The following is a 17,404-nucleotide window of genomic DNA, read 5'->3' as shown; positions in this document are numbered from 1 at the left end:
GAAAGGACTTCAAGAAACCCATCAGCAATTGCAATAGACATTGTTATTTTGTAGCCACTCTGATATTAAATTGCAATTAAAACTTAATAGGTATGTTTTGGTATATATGGATTTTCTGCAATACCATTAAGACAGTCACCTGCACTGAAAAAAAGCATAACTTCTAGAATGAGAATGAGCAACAAAGGAACATGCATCCTAGATGGGACTTGAAGCCACTGTCCCAGGTGATAGTAAACTTTTCAGAAAACTAATCCACAATGTCATTAGGATAAATGTCTGCTTTTAGATACTGGGCCATAATTTTGCAAGCTGAACAGTTCCGGATTGATAAGCAGATAAAAGTTTCTGGTGGAGCCATTTGTGCAGTATGAAGCAAGAATGAAAGGACATCTCCAAAATTATTTTAATGAAATAAAGCCTATCACCCCAGATGGGACTTGAACCCACAATCCCTGGCTTAGGAGGCCAGTGCCTTATCCATTAGGCCACTGGGGCTTAGTAACACCTTTGAGTGAAACTGATTTTTTCATTAGTATAATCATTAATTGTTGCGATATAGGAAAGCCGTTTATTTGTGTTCTTTGCTTTACAAATCCCAGCATGAAATGTGATTGTACTATCCAGACCTAATAGTGTGGACCCTCATGTTACATTGCAGCAAAACAGATTGATGCAACTCTTTTACCAATAAAGAGGTAGTCTTTTGCATTCCATTTTGTTGACTAACTAAAGTAATGTTTACAGTGCATATGAACCAAAGCAGCTGTGTGTACTGGTACTTAAAAACAGTCATTTTTGAGTTTTTTTTCTGCCTTCATATCAGGATGTTCAGGAAGCAGATGATAATCATTAACTGATGACATTAGAAAAAAAATTACATTTGCTCCAGGTGAGGCTTGTACTCACAACCTCAGCATTGCTCAACAGATACTGCCTTATAAGTCCTGCGCACAGACTGATTGCGCCACAGGAGCACATGGTCAAAGTGCATTATTTTTAGTTGAGTGATTTTAGCATCGAGTTGACTAAGTAAATTAACTTGGTTTATTAATTTTAAATTAGTTACTTTTTAAATCCACTAAACTACTGCACCCAATACTAAAGTACCTAATAAAAGTAATATTCTAATCATAAGGTAATCAATTATATTGTGCATTTGTGTTATTGCCCAGTTTTATGTATCCATAGGTGTATATTGCAATGAATTCATGCCATTGTTGTACAGTTCAATATTATCAAAATTGTAAAATAATTCCTGTTTATTTATCTTAAATAATATTTGCTATAGATATATGTAACTTTAATGTTGCATAGGGAAAATATACACTATAATACCAAAAAATGCAGTATCTTTAAATAAAAATAAGTTAAATCTCACTTGTGCTCTATATTTAAAGGTAAACATTGTTTTTTTGGTCTGAAGCACCTAAATTGTCAGTAAAGTCAGTGTCCAAAGAAATATAAAAGGCAGAAAATTACCCTTTTGATGACATGGATGAAAGGACTTCAAGAAACCCATCAGCAATTGCAATAGAAATTGTTATTTTGTAGCCACTCTGATATTAAATTGCAATTAAAACTTAATAGGTATGTTTTGGTATATATTAATTTTCTGCAATACCATTAAGACAGTCACCTGAATTGAAAAAAAGCATAACTTCTAGAATGAGAATGAGCAACAAAGGAACATACATCCTAGATGGGACTTGAAGCCACTGTCCCAGGTGATAGTAAACTTTTCTGGAAACTATTCCACAATGTCATTAGAATAAATGTCTGCTTTTAGATACTGGGCCATAATTTAGCAAGCTGAACGGTACCAGATTGTTAAGCAGATTAAAGTTTCTGGTGGAGCCATTTCTGCAGTATGAAGCAAGAATAAAAGGAACATCTAAAACATTATTTTAATGAAATAAAGCCTATCACCCCAGATGGGACTTGAAAGCACAAACCCTGGCTTAGGAGGCCAGTGCCGTATCCATTAGGCCACTGGGGCTTTGTAACATCTTTGAGTGAAACTGATTTTTTCATTAGTATAATCATTAATTGTTGCGATATAGGAAAGTCGTTTATTTGTGTTCTTTGCTTTACAAATCCCAGCATGAAATGTGATTGTACTATCCAGACCTAATAGTGTGGACCCTCATGTTACATTGCAGCAAAACAGATTGATGCAACTCTTTTACCAATAAAGAGGTAGTCTTTTGCATTCCATTTTGATGACTAACTAAAGTAATGTTTATCGTCATATGAACCAAAGCAGCTGTGTGTACTGGTACTTAAAAACAGTCATGTTTGTGTTTTTTTTCTGCCTTCATATCAGGATGTTCAGGAAGCAGATGATAATCATTAACTGAAGACATTAGAAAAAAAATTACATTTGCTCCAGGTGAGGCTTGAATTCACAACCTCAGAATTGTTCAACAGATACTGTCTTATAAGTACCGCGCACAGACCGATTGCGCCACAGGAGCACATGGACAAAGTACTTTATTTTTAGTTGAGTGATTTTAGCATCGAGTTGACTAAGTAAATTAACTTGGTTTATTAATTTTAAATTAGTTACTTTTTAAGTCCACTAAACTACTGCACCCAATACTAAAGTACCTAATAAAAGTAATATTCTAATCATAAGGTAATCAATTATATTGTGCATTTGTGTTATTGCCCAGTTTTATGTATCCATAGGTGTATATTGCAATGAATTAATGCCATTGTTGTACAGTTCAATATTATCAAAATTGTAAAATAATTCCTGTTTATTTATCTTAAATAATATTTGCTATAGATATATGTAACTTTAATGTTGCATAGGGAAAATATACACTATAATACCAAAAAATGCAGTATCTTTAAATAAAAATAAGTTAAATCTCACTTGTGCTCTATATTTAAAGGTAAACATTGTTTTTTTGGTCTGAAGCACCTAAATTGTCAGTAAAGTCAGTGTCCAAAGAAATATAAAAGGCAGAAAATTACCCTTTTGATGACATGGATGAAAGGACTTCAAGAAACCCATCAGCAATTGCAATAGAAATTGTTATTTTGTAGCCACTCTGATATTAAATTGCAATTAAAACTTAATAGGCATGTTTTGGTATATATGGATTTTCTGCAATACCATTAAGACAGTCACCTGAATTGAAAAAAAGCATAACTTCTAGAATGAGAATGAGCAACAAAGGAACATACATCCTAGATGGGACTTGAAGCCGCTGTCCCAGGTGATAGTAAACTTTTCTGGAAACTATTCCACAATGTCATTAGAATAAATGTCTGCTTTTAGATACTGGGCCATAATTTTGCAAGCTGAACGGTACCAGATTGTTAAGTAGATTAAAGTTTCTGGTGGAGCCATTTCTGCAGTATGAAGCAAGAATAAAAGGAACATCTAAAACATTATTTTAATGAAATAAAGCCTATCACCCCAGATGGGACTTGAAAGCACAAACCCTGGCTTAGGAGGCCAGTGCCGTATCCATTAGGCCACTGGGGCTTTGTAACATCTTTGAGTGAAACTGATTTTTTCATTAGTATAATCATTAATTGTTGCGATATAGGAAAGTCGTTTATTTGTGTTCTTTGCTTTACAAATCCCAGCATGAAATGTGATTTTACTATCCAGACCTAATAGTGTGGACCCTCATGTTACATTGCAGCAAAACAGATTGATGCAACTCTTTTACCAATAAAGAGGTAGTCTTTTGCATTCCATTTTGATGACTAACTAAAGTAATGTTTACAGTGCATATGAACCAAAGCAGCTGTGTGTACTGGTACTTAAAAACAGTCATGTTTGTGTTTTTTTTCTGCCTTCATATCAGGATGTTCAGGAAGCAGATGATAATCATTAACTGAAGACATTAGAAAAAAAATTACATTTGCTCCAGGTGAGGCTTGAATTCACAACCTCAGAATTGTTCAACAGATACTGTCTTATAAGTACCGGGCACAGACCGATTGCGCCACAGGAGCACATGGACAAATTACTTTATTTTTAGTTGAGTGATTTTAGAATCGAGTTGACTTAGGAAATTAACTTGGTTTATTAATTTTATATTAGTTACTTTTTAAATCCACTAAACTACTGCACCCAATACTAAAGTACCTAATAAAAGTAATATTCTAATCATAAGGTAATCAATTATATTGTGCATTTGTGTTATTGCCCAGTTTTATGTATCCATAGGTGTATATTTCAATGAATTCATGCCATTGTTGTACATTTCAATATTATCAAAATTGTAAAATAATTCCTGTTTATTTATCTTAAATAATATTTGCTATAGATATATGTAACTTTAATGTTGCATAGTGAAAATATACACTATAATACCAAAAAAGCAGTATCTTTAAATAAAAATAAGTTAAATCTCACATGTGCTCTATAATTAAAGGTAAACATTGTTTTTTTGGTCTGTAGCACATAAATTGTCAGTAAAGTCAGTGTCCAAAGAAATATAAAAAGCTGAAAATTACCCTTTTGATGACAAGGATGAAAGGACTTCAAGAAACCCATCAGCAATTGCCATAGAAATTGTTATTTTGTAGCCACTCTGATATTAAATTGCAATTAAAACTTAATAGGTATGTTTTGGTATATATGGATTTTCTGCAATACCATTAAGACAGTCACCTGCACTGAAAAAAAGCATAACTTCTAGAATGAGAATGAGCAACAAAGGAACATGCATCCTAGATGGGACTTGAAGCCACTGTCCCAGGTGATAGTAAACTTTTCAGAAAACTAATCCACAATGTCATTAGGATAAATGTCTGCTTTTAGATACTGGGCCATAATTTTGCAAGCTGAACAGTTCCGGATTGATAAGCAGATAAAAGTTTCTGGTGGAGCCATTTGTGCAGTATGAAGCAAGAATGAAAGGACATCTCCAAAATTATTTTAATGAAATAAAGCCTATCATCCCAGATGGGACTTGAACCCACAATCCCTGGCTTAGGAGGCCAGTGCCTTATCCATTAGGCCACTGGGGCTTAGTAACACCTTTGAGTGAAACTGATTTTTTCATTAGTATAATCATTAATTGTTGCGATATAGGAAAGCCGTTTATTTGTGTTCTTTGCTTTACAAATCCCAGCATGAAATGTGATTGTACTATCCAGACCTAATAGTGTGGACCCTCATGTTACATTGCAGCAAAACAGATTGATGCAACTCTTTTACCAATAAAGAGGTAGTCTTTTGCATTCCATTTTGTTGACTAACTAAAGTAATGTTTACAGTGCATATGAACCAAAGCAGCTGTGTGTACTGGTACTTAAAAACAGTCATTTTTGTGTTTTTTTTCTGCCTTCATATCAGGATGTTCAGGAAGCAGATGATAATCATTAACTGATGACATTAGAAAAAAAATTACATTTGCTCCAGGTGAGGCTTGTACTCACAACCTCAGCATTGCTCAACAGATACTGCCTTATAAGTCCTGCGCACAGACTGATTGCGCCACAGGAGCACATGGTCAAAGTGCATTATTTTTAGTTGAGTGATTTTAGCATCGAGTTGACTAAGTAAATTAACTTGGTTTATTAATTTTAAATTAGTTACTTTTTAAATCCACTAAACTACTGCACCCAATACTAAAGTACCTAATAAAAGTAATATTCTAATCATAAGGTAATCAATTATATTGTGCATTTGTGTTATTGCCCAGTTTTATGTATCCATAGGTGTATATTGCAATGAATTCATGCCATTGTTGTACAGTTCAATATTATCAAAATTGTAAAATAATTCCTGTTTATTTATCTTAAATAATATTTGCTATAGATATATGTAACTTTAATGTTGCATAGGGAAAATATACACTATAATACCAAAAAATGCAGTATCTTTAAATAAAAATAAGTTAAATCTCACTTGTGCTCTATATTTAAAGGTAAACATTGTTTTTTTGGTCTGAAGCACCTAAATTGTCAGTAAAGTCAGTGTCCAAAGAAATATAAAAGGCAGAAAATTACCCTTTTGATGACATGGATGAAAGGACTTCAAGAAACCCATCAGCAATTGCAATAGAAATTGTTATTTTGTAGCCACTCTGATATTAAATTGCAATTAAAACTTAATAGGTATGTTTTGGTATATATGAATTTTCTGCAATACCATTAAGACAGTCACCTGAATTGAAAAAAAGCATAACTTCTAGAATGAGAATGAGCAACAAAGGAACATACATCCTAGATGGGACTTGAAGCCACTGTCCCAGGTGATAGTAAACTTTTCTGGAAACTATTCCACAATGTCATTAGAATAAATGTCTGCTTTTAGATACTGGGCCATAATTTAGCAAGCTGAACGGTACCAGATTGTTAAGCAGATTAAAGTTTCTGGTGGAGCCATTTCTGCAGTATGAAGCAAGAATAAAAGGAACATCTAAAACATTATTTTAATGAAATTACGCCTATCACCCCAGATGGGACTTGAAAGCACAAACCCTGGCTTAGGAGGCCAGTGCCGTATCCATTAGGCCACTGGGGCTTTGTAACATCTTTGAGTGAAACTGATTTTTTCATTAGTATAATCATTAATTGTTGCGATATAGGAAAGTCGTTTATTTGTGTTCTTTGCTTTACAAATCCCAGCATGAAATGTGATTGTACTATCCAGACCTAATAGTGTGGACCCTCATGTTACATTGCAGCAAAACAGATTGATGCAACTCTTTTACCAATAAAGAGGTAGTCTTTTGCATTCCATTTTGATGACTAACTAAAGTAATGTTTACAGTGCATCTGAACCAAAGCAGCTGTGTGTACTGGTACTTAAAAACAGTCATGTTTGTGTTTTTTTTCTGCCTTCATATCAGGATGTTCAGGAAGCAGATGATAATCATTAACTGAAGACATTAGAAAAAAAATTACATTTGCTCCAGGTGAGGCTTGAATTCACAACCTCAGAATTGTTCAACAGATACTGTCTTATAAGTACCGCGCACAGACCGATTGCGCCACAGGAGCACATGGACAAAGTACTTTATTTTTAGTTGAGTGATTTTAGCATCGAGTTGACTAAGTAAATTAACTTGGTTTATTAATTTTAAATTAGTTACTTTTTAAGTCCACTAAACTACTGCACCCAATACTAAAGTACCTAATAAAAGTAATATTCTAATCATAAGGTAATCAATTATATTGTGCATTTGTGTTATTGCCCAGTTTTATGTATCCATAGGTGTATATTGCAATGAATTCATGCCATTGTTGTACAGTTCAATATTATCAAAATTGTAAAATAATTCCTGTTTATTTATCTTAAATAATATTTGCTATAGATATATGTAACTTTAATGTTGCATAGGGAAAATATACACTATAATACCAAAAAATGCAGTATCTTTAAATAAAAATAAGTTAAATCTCACTTGTGCTCTATATTTAAAGGTAAACATTGTTTTTTTGGTCTGAAGCACCTAAATTGTCAGTAAAGTCAGTGTCCAAAGAAATATAAAAGGCAGAAAATTACCCTTTTGATGACATGGATGAAAGGACTTCAAGAAACCCATCAGCAATTGCAATAGACATTGTTATTTTGTAGCCACTCTGATATTAAATTGCAATTAAAACTTAATAGGTATGTTTTGGTATATATGGATTTTCTGCAATACCATTAAGACAGTCACCTGCACTGAAAAAAAGCATAACTTCTAGAATGAGAATGAGCAACAAAGGAACATGCATCCTAGATGGGACTTGAAGCCACTGTCCCAGGTGATAGTAAACTTTTCAGAAAACTAATCCACAATGTCATTAGGATAAATGTCTGCTTTTAGATACTGGGCCATAATTTTGCAAGCTGAACAGTTCCGGATTGATAAGCAGATAAAAGTTTCTGGTGGAGCCATTTGTGCAGTATGAAGCAAGAATGAAAGGACATCTCCAAAATTATTTTAATGAAATAAAGCCTATCACCCCAGATGGGACTTGAACCCACAATCCCTGGCTTAGGAGGCCAGTGCCTTATCCATTAGGCCACTGGGGCTTAGTAACACCTTTGAGTGAAACTGATTTTTTCATTAGTATAATCATTAATTATTGCGATATAGGAAAGCCGTTTATTTGTGTTCTTTGCTTTACAAATCCCAGCATGAAATGTGATTGTACTATCCAGACCTAATAGTGTGGACCCTCATGTTACATTGCAGCAAAACAGATTGATGCAACTCTTTTACCAATAAAGAGGTAGTCTTTTGCATTCCATTTTGTTGACTAACTAAAGTAATGTTTACAGTGCATATGAACCAAAGCAGCTGTGTGTACTGGTACTTAAAAACAGTCATTTTTGTGTTTTTTTTCTGCCTTCATATCAGGATGTTCAGGAAGCAGATGATAATCATTAACTGATGACATTAGAAAAAAAATTACATTTGCTCCAGGTGAGGCTTGTACTCACAACCTCAGCATTGCTCAACAGATACTGCCTTATAAGTCCTGCGCACAGACTGATTGCGCCACAGGAGCACATGGTCAAAGTGCATTATTTTTAGTTGAGTGATTTTAGCATCGAGTTGACTAAGTAAATTAACTTGGTTTATTAATTTAAAATTAGTTACTTTTTAAATCCACTAAACTACTGCACCCAATACTAAAGTACCTAATAAAAGTAATATTCTAATCATAAGGTAATCAATTATATTGTGCATTTGTGTTATTGCCCAGTTTTATGTATCCATAGGTGTATATTGCAATGAATTCATGCCATTGTTGTACAGTTCAATATTATCAAAATTGTAAAATAATTCCTGTTTATTTATCTTAAATAATATTTGCTATAGATATATGTAACTTTAATGTTGCATAGGGAAAATATACACTATAATACCAAAAAATGCAGTATCTTTAAATAAAAATAAGTTAAATCTCACTTGTGCTCTATATTTAAAGGTAAACATTGTTTTTTTGGTCTGAAGCACCTAAATTGTCAGTAAAGTCAGTGTCCAAAGAAATATAAAAGGCAGAAAATTACCCTTTTGATGACATGGATGAAAGGACTTCAAGAAACCCATCAGCAATTGCAATAGAAATTGTTATTTTGTAGCCACTCTGATATTAAATTGCAATTAAAACTTAATAGGCATGTTTTGGTATATATGGATTTTCTGCAATACCATAAAGACAGTCACCTGAATTGAAAAAAAGCATAACTTCTAGAATGAGAATGAGCAACAAAGGAACATACATCCTAGATGGGACTTGAAGCCGCTGTCCCAGGTGATAGTAAACTTTTCTGGAAACTATTCCACAATGTCATTAGAATAAATGTCTGCTTTTAGATACTGGGCCATAATTTTGCAAGCTGAACGGTACCAGATTGTTAAGCAGATTAAAGTTTCTGGTGGAGCCATTTCTGCAGTATGAAGCAAGAATAAAAGGAACATCTAAAACATTATTTTAATGAAATAAAGCCTATCACCCCAGATGGGACTTGAAAGCACAAACCCTGGCTTAGGAGGCCAGTGCCGTATCCATTAGGCCAATGGAGCTCAGTAACATCTTTGAGTGGAACTGATTTTTTCATTAGTATAATCATTAATTGTTGTGATATAGGAAAGCCATTTATTTGTGTTCTTTGCTTTACAAATCCCAGCATGAAATGTGATTGTACTAACCAGACCTAATAGTGTGGAACCTCATGTTACATTGCATCAAAACAGATTGATGCAACTCTTTTACCAATAAAGAGGTAGTCTTTTGCATTCCATTTTGTTGACTAACTAGAGGAATGTTTACAGTGCATATGAACCAAAGCAGATGTGTGTACTGGTACCTTAAAAACAGTCATGTTTGTGTTTTTTTTTCTGCTTTCATATCAGGATGTTCAGGTAGCAAATGATAATCATTAACTGATGACATTAGAAAAAAAATTACATTTGCTCAAGGTGAGGCTTGAATTCGAAACATTGGCATTGCTCAACAGATACTGTCTTATAAGTACCGCGCGCTGACCGATTGTGCCACAGGAGAGCATGCTCAAAGGGCATTATTTTTAGTTGAGTGATTTTAGAATCGAGTTGACTAAGGAAATTAACTTGGTTTATTAATTTTAAATTAGTTACTTTTTAAATCCACTAAAATACTGCACCCAATACTAAAGTACCTAATAAAAGTAATATTCTAATCATAAGGTAATCAATTATATTGTGCATTTGTGTTATTGCCCAGTTTTATGTATCCATAGGTGTATATTGCAATGAATTCATGCCATTGTTGTACAGTTCAATATTATCAAAATTGTAAAATAATTCCTGTTTATTTATCTTAAATAATATTTGCTATAGATATATGTAACTTTAATGTTGCATAGGGAAAATATACACTATAATACCAAAAAGTGCAGTATCTAGAAATAAAAATAAGTTAAATCTCACATGTGCTCTATATTTAAAGGTAAACATTGTTTTTTTGGTCTGTAGCACCTAAATTGTCAGTAAAGTCAGTGTCCAAAGAAATATAAAAAGCAGAAAATTACCCTTTTGATGACAAGGATGAAAGGACTTCAAGAAATCCATCAGCAATTGCCATAGACATTGTTATTTTGTAGCCACTCTGATATTAAATTGCAATTAAAATTTAATAGGTATGTTTTGGTATATATGGATTTTCTGCAATACCATTAATACAGTCACCTGCATTGAAAAAAAGCATAACTTCTAGAATGAGAATTAGCAACAAAGGAACATGCATCCTAGATGGGACTTGAAGCCACTGTCCCAGGTGATAGTAAACTTTTCAGAAAACTAATCCACAATGTCATTAGGATAAATGTCTGCTTTTAGATACTGGGCCATAATTTTGCAAGCTGAACAGTTCCGGATTGATAAGCAGATAAAAGTTTCTGGTGGAGCCATTTGTGCAGTATGAAAGGACATCTCCAAAATTATTTTAATGAAATAAAGCCTATCACCCCAGATGGGACTTGAAAGCACAAACCCTGGCTTAGGAGGCCAGTGCCGTATCCATTAGGCCACTGGGGCTTTGTAACATCTTTGAGTGAAACTGATTTTTTCATTAGTATAATCATTAATTGTTGCGATATAGGAAAGCCGTTTATTTGTGTTCTTTGCTTTACAAATCCCAGCATGAAATGTGATTGTACTATCCAGACCTAATAGTGTGGACCCTCATGTTACATTGCAGCAAAACAGATTGATGCAACTCTTTTACCAATAAAGAGGTAGTCTTTTGCATTCCATTTTGTTGACTAACTAAAGTAATGTTTACAGTGCATATGAACCAAAGCAGCTGTGTGTACTGGTACTTAAAAACAGTCATTTTTGTGTTTTTTTTCTGCCTTCATATCAGGATGTTCAGGAAGCAGATGATAATCATTAACTGATGACATTAGAAAAAAAATTACATTTGCTCCAGGTGAGGCTTGTACTCACAACCTCAGCATTGCTCAACAGATACTGCCTTATAAGTCCTGCGCACAGACTGATTGCGCCACAGGAGCACATGGTCAAAGTGCATTATTTTTAGTTGAGTGATTTTAGCATCGAGTTGACTAAGTAAATTAACTTGGTTTATTAATTTTAAATTAGTTACTTTTTAAATCCACTAAACTACTGCACCCAATACTAAAGTACCTAATAAAAGTAATATTCTAATCATAAGGTAATCAATTATATTGTGCATTTGTGTTATTGCCCAGTTTTATGTATCGATAGGTGTATATTGCAATGAATTCATGCCATTGTTGTACAGTTCAATATTATCCAAATTGTAAAATAATTCCTGTTTATTTATCTTAAATAATATTTGCTATAGATATATGTAACTTTAATGTTGCATAGGGAAAATATACACTATAATACCAAAAAATGCAGTATCTTTAAATAAAAATAAGTTAAATCTCACTTGTGCTCTATATTTAAAGGTAAACATTGTTTTTTTGGTCTGAAGCACCTAAATTGTCAGTAAAGTCAGTGTCCAAAGAAATATAAAAGGCAGAAAATTACCCTTTTGATGACAAGGATGAAAGGACTTCAAGAAATCCATCAGCAATTGCCATAGACATTGTTATTTTGTAGCCACTCTGATATTAAATTGCAATTAAAATTTAATAGGTATGTTTTGGTATATATGGATTTTCTGCAATACCATTAATACAGTCACCTGCATTGAAAAAAAGCATAACTTCTAGAATGAGAATTAGCAACAAAGGAACATGCATCCTAGATGGGACTTGAAGCCACTGTCCCAGGTGATAGTAAACTTTTCAGAAAACTAATCCACAATGTCATTAGGATAAATGTCTGCTTTTAGATACTGGGCCATAATTTTGCAAGCTGAACAGTTCCGGATTGATAAACAGATAAAAGTTTCTGGTGGAGCCATTTGTGCAGTATGAAAGGACATCTCCAAAATTATTTTAATGAAATAAAGCCTATCACCCCAGATGGGACTTGAAAGCACAAACCCTGGCTTAGGAGGCCAGTGCCGTATCCATTAGGCCACTGGGGCTTTGTAACATCTTTGAGTGAAACTGATTTTTTCATTAGTATAATCATTAATTGTTGCGATATAGGAAAGCCGTTTATTTGTGTTCTTTGCTTTACAAATCCCAGCATGAAATGTGATTGTACTATCCAGACCTAATAGTGTGGACCCTCATGTTACATTGCAGCAAAACAGATTGATGCAACTCTTTTACCAATAAAGAGGTAGTCTTTTGCATTCCATTTTGTTGACTAACTAAAGTAATGTTTACAGTGCATATGAACCAAAGCAGCTGTGTGTACTGGTACTTAAAAACAGTCATTTTTGTGTTTTTTTTCTGCCTTCATATCAGGATGTTCAGGAAGCAGATGATAATCATTAACTGATGACATTAGAAAAAAAATTACATTTGCTCCAGGTGAGGCTTGTACTCACAACCTCAGCATTGCTCAACAGATACTGCCTTATAAGTCCTGCGCACAGACTGATTGCGCCACAGGAGCACATGGTCAAAGTGCATTATTTTTAGTTGAGTGATTTTAGCATCGAGTTGACTAAGTAAATTAACTTGGTTTATTAATTTTAAATTAGTTACTTTTTAAATCCACTAAACTACTGCACCCAATACTAAAGTACCTAATAAAAGTAATATTCTAATCATAAGGTAATCAATTATATTGTGCATTTGTGTTATTGCCCAGTTTTATGTATCGATAGGTGTATATTGCAATGAATTCATGCCATTGTTGTACAGTTCAATATTATCCAAATTGTAAAATAATTCCTGTTTATTTATCTTAAATAATATTTGCTATAGATATATGTAACTTTAATGTTGCATAGGGAAAATATACACTATAATACCAAAAAATGCAGTATCTTTAAATAAAAATAAGTTAAATCTCACTTGTGCTCTATATTTAAAGGTAAACATTGTTTTTTTGGTCTGAAGCACCTAAATTGTCAGTAAAGTCAGTGTCCAAAGAAATATAAAAGGCAGAAAATTACCCTTTTGATGACATGGATGAAAGGACTTCAAGAAACCCATCAGCAATTGCAATAGAAATTGTTATTTTGTAGCCACTCTGATATTAAATTGCAATTAAAACTTAATAGGTATGTTTTGGTATATATGAATTTTCTGCAATACCATTAAGACAGTCACCTGAATTGAAAAAAAGCATAACTTCTAGAATGAGAATGAGCAACAAAGGAACATACATCCTAGATGGGACTTGAAGCCACTGTCCCAGGTGATAGTAAACTTTTCTGAAAACTATTCCACAATGTCATTAGAATAAATGTCTGCTTTTAGATACTGGGCCATAATTTTGCAAGCTGAACGGTACCAGATTGTTAAGCAGATTAAAGTTTCTGGTGGAGCCATTTCTGCAGTATGAAGCAAGAATAAAAGGAACATCTAAAACATTATTTTAATGAAATAAAGCCTATCACCCCAGATGGGACTTGAAAACACAAACCCTGGCTTAGGAGGCCAGTGCCGTATCCATTAGGCCACTGGGGCTTTGTAACATCTTTGAGTGAAACTGATTTTTTCATTAGTATAATCATTAATTGTTGCGATATAGGAAAGTCGTTTATTTGTGTTCTTTGCTTTACAAATCCCAGCATGAAATGTGATTTTACTATCCAGACCTAATAGTGTGGACCCTCATGTTACATTGCAGCAAAACAGATTGATGCAACTCTTTTACCAATAAAGAGGTAGTCTTTTGCATTCCATTTTGATGACTAACTAAAGTAATGTTTACAGTGCATATGAACCAAAGCAGCTGTGTGTACTGGTACTTAAAAACAGTCATGTTTGTGTTTTTTTTCTGCCTTCATATCAGGATGTTCAGGAAGCAGATGATAATCATTAACTGAAGACATTAGAAAAAAAATTACATTTGCTCCAGGTGAGGCTTGAATTCACAACCTCAGAATTGTTCAACAGATACTGTCTTATAAGTACCGCGCACAGACCGATTGCGCCACAGGAGCACATGGACAAAGTACTTTATTTTTAGTTGAGTGATTTTAGAATCGAGTTGACTTAGGAAATTAACTTGGCTTATTAATTTTATATTAGTTACTTTTTAAATCCACTAAACTACTGCACCCAATACTAAAGTACCTAATAAAAGTAATATTCTAATCATAAGGTAATCAATTATATTGTGCATTTGTGTTATTGCCCAGTTTTATGTATCCATAGGTGTATATTTCAATGAATTCATGCCATTGTTGTACATTTCAATATTATCAAAATTGTAAAATAATTCCTGTTTATTTATCTTAAATAATATTTGCTATAGATATATGTAACTTTAATGTTGCATAGTGAAAATATACACTATAATAACAAAAAATGCAGTATCTTTAAATAAATATAAGTTAAATCTCACATGTGCTCTATAATTAAAGGTAAACATTGTTTTTTTGGTCTGTAGCACATAAATTGTCAGTAAAGTCAGTGTCCAAAGAAATATAAAAAGCTGAAAATTACCCTTTTGATGACAAGGATGAAAGGACTTCAAGAAACCCATCAGCAATTGCCATAGAAATTGTTATTTTGTAGCCACTCTGATATTAAATTGCAATTAAAACTTAATAGGTATGTTTTGGTACATATAGATTTCATGCAATACCATTAAGACAGTCACCTGCATTGAAAAAAAGCATAACTTCTAGAATGAGAATGAGCAACAAAGGAACATGCATCCTAGATGGGACTTGAAGCCACTGTCCCAGGTGATAGTAAACTTATCCGGAAACTAATCCACAATGACATTAGGATAAATGTCTGCTTTTAGATACTGGGCCATAATTTTGCAAGCTAAATAGTACCGGATTGCTAAGCAGATAAAAGTTTCTGGTGGAGCCATTTGTGCAGTATCAAAGGAACATCTCCAGTAATTAAATGGATGAAATAAAGCCTATCACCCCAGATAACTTGAAACCACAATCACCAGCTTAATAGGCCAGTGCCTTATCCATTAGGCCACTGGGGCTTGGTAACATCTTTGTGTGAAACTGATTTTTTCATTAGTATAATCATTAATTGTTGCGATATAGGAAAGCCGTTTATTTGTGTTCTTTGCTTTACAAATCCCAGCATGAAATGTGATTGTACTAACCAGACCTAATAGTGTGGAACCTCATGTTACATTGCAGCAAAACAGATTGATGCAACTCTTTTACCAATAAAGAGGTAGTCTTTTGCATTCCATTTTGTTGACTAACTAAAGTAATGTTTACAGGGCATATGAACCAAAGCAGATGTGTGTACTGGTACCTTAAAAACAGTCATGTTTGTTTTTTTTTCTGCCTTCATATCAGGATGTTCAGGTAGCAGATAATAATCATTAACTGATGACATTAGAAAAAAAATTACATTTGTTCTAGGTGAGGTTTGAACTCACAACCTCAGCATTACTCAACAGATACTATCTTATAAGTACCGCGCACTTACTGATTGTGCCACAGGAGTGCATGGTCAAAGTGCATTATTTTTAGTTGAGTGACTTTAGCATCGAGTTGACTAAGGAAATTAACTTGGTTTATTAATTTTAAATTAGTTACTTTTTAAATCCACTAAACTACTGCACCCAATACTAAAGTACCTAATAAAAGTAATATTCTAATCATAAGATAATCAATTATATGTGCATTTGTGTTATTGCCCAGTTTTATGTATCCACAGGTGTATATTGCAATGAATTCATGCCATTGTTGTACAGTTCAATATTATCAAAATTGTAAAATAATTCCTGTTTATTTATCTTAAATAATATTTGCTATAGATATATGTAACTTTAATGTTGCATAGGGAAAATATACACTATAATAACAAAAAATGCAGTATCTTTAAAAAAAAATAAGTTAAATCTCACATGTGCTCTATATTTAAAGGTAAACATTGTTTTTTTGGTCTGTAGCACCTAAATTGTCAGTAAAGTCAGTGTCCAAAGAAATATAAAAAGCAGAAAATTACCCTTTTGATGACATGGATGAAAGGACTTCAAGAAACCCATCAGCAATTGCAATAGAAATTGTTATTTTGTAGCCACTCTGATATTAAATTGCAATTAAAACTTAATAGGTATGTTTTGGTATATATGGATTTTCTGCAATACCATTAAGACAGTCACCTGAATTGAAAAAAAGCATAACTTCTAGAATGAGAATGAGCAACAAAGGAACATACATCCTAGATGGGACTTGAAGCCACTGTCCCAGGTGATAGTAAACTTTTCTGGAAACTATTCCACAATGTCATTAGAATAAATGTCTGCTTTTAGATACTGGGCCATAATTTTGCAAGCTGAACGGTACCAGATTGTTAAGCAGATTAAAGTTTCTGGTGGAGCCATTTCTGCAGTATGAAGCAAGAATAAAAGGAACATCTAAAACATTATTTTAATGAAATAAAGCCTATCACCCCAGATGGGACTTGAAAGCACAAACCCTGGCTTAAGAGGCCAGTGCCGTATCCATTAGGCCACTGGGGCTTTGTAACATCTTTGAGTGAAACTGATTTTTTCATTAGTATAATCATTAATTGTTGCGATATAGGAAAGTCGTTTATTTGTGTTCTTTGCTTTACAAATCCCAGCATGAAATGTGATTGTACTATCCAGACCTAATAGTGTGGACCCTCATGTTACATTGCAGCAAAACAGATTGATGCAACTCTTTTACCAATAAAGAGGTAGTCTTTTGCATTCCATTTTGATGACTAACTAAAGTAATGTTTACAGTGCATATGAACCAAAGCAGCTGTGTGTACTGGTACTTAAAAACAGTCATGTTTGTGTTTTTTTTCTGCCTTCTTATCAGGATATTCAGGAAGCAGATGATAATCATTAACTGATGACATTAGAAAAAAAATTACATTTGCTCCAGGTGAGGCTTGAATTCACAATCTCAGAATTGTTCAACAGAT

General features: G+C 33.4%; 3 non-coding genes across 3 annotated transcripts; all 3 read right to left on the bottom strand.

The window, feature by feature from the left end:
• Positions 1 to 425: 425 nt before the first annotated feature.
• On the bottom strand, positions 426 to 498 carry TRNAR-CCU (transfer RNA arginine (anticodon CCU)). The gene has a single exon. It is a non-coding gene; the product is annotated as a tRNA-Arg (tRNA).
• A 4,427-nt stretch (positions 499 to 4,925) lies between these two features.
• Positions 4,926 to 4,998, bottom strand: TRNAR-CCU (transfer RNA arginine (anticodon CCU)). Its single transcript has one exon. It is a non-coding gene; the product is annotated as a tRNA-Arg (tRNA).
• Positions 4,999 to 7,926: 2,928 nt separating this feature from the next.
• Positions 7,927 to 7,999, bottom strand: TRNAR-CCU (transfer RNA arginine (anticodon CCU)). The gene has a single exon. It is a non-coding gene; the product is annotated as a tRNA-Arg (tRNA).
• Positions 8,000 to 17,404: the final 9,405 nt, after the last annotated feature.

The sequence above is a fragment of the Taudactylus pleione genome, unplaced genomic scaffold (genome assembly GCF_031769625.1).
Source record: "Taudactylus pleione unplaced genomic scaffold, aTauple2 ptg000473l, whole genome shotgun sequence".
Classification (NCBI taxonomy): domain Eukaryota; kingdom Metazoa; phylum Chordata; class Amphibia; order Anura; family Myobatrachidae; genus Taudactylus; species Taudactylus pleione.
This window is presented reverse-complemented; position numbering and strand designations above follow the sequence as displayed.